We start from the raw sequence: 501 nt of genomic DNA on the forward strand, positions 1-501 counted from the left end.
ACCCTGCAGGTGTGAGAGGACCTCCGGAGGATCGGCCGGTCTCTCACGGCAGAGACGTTCCAGGTCTCCTGTCCTGTATCCTCCCAAGCTTATACACTGCAGCACAAAACACAAAACCCACTCAGACACAGCAAAGACTCCCATCGCTTCCAGTGTTTGTGCTACAGCAGAACACGGCACAGAGCACAGATAGAATTCTCACTTTGAGGCCAGCCATGACAGAAGAGCCACAGCTGAACCTCTGCAGGCTTCCAGCGCTGAAGGGCCGTTGGGGAAGTCACGGGACAACTGCCTCGCTCTGCCCTCAGCACTTCACTCTAACTCACACACCAGCCAAACCTCCTCGGATTTCCTTCCTTATCCATGCCTAACAGATCCTCGTGTGGAACAGCCTCCTCGAGTCCGCCTGCATTCTACTCTGAGGAGGCCCACACTTCCGCGGACGATACAAACGTTGAGGACATAACAGGATACCTCGAACATTATTTATTTATTCCAAAG

The 501-nt window shown here is 53.5% G+C and overlaps 1 long non-coding RNA gene across 1 annotated transcript; it reads left to right on the plus strand.

Moving 5' to 3' along the window:
* The first annotated feature begins 1 nt into the window (after position 1).
* On the plus strand, positions 2–501 carry LOC104917291. The gene is made up of 2 exons (XR_796821.2): positions 2–75; positions 375–501. It is a non-coding gene; the product is annotated as an uncharacterized LOC104917291 (long non-coding RNA).

The sequence above is a fragment of the Meleagris gallopavo genome, unplaced genomic scaffold (assembly GCF_000146605.3).
Source record: "Meleagris gallopavo isolate NT-WF06-2002-E0010 breed Aviagen turkey brand Nicholas breeding stock unplaced genomic scaffold, Turkey_5.1 ChrUn_random_7180001998635, whole genome shotgun sequence".
In the NCBI taxonomy this organism is placed as follows: Eukaryota; Metazoa; Chordata; class Aves; order Galliformes; family Phasianidae; genus Meleagris; species Meleagris gallopavo.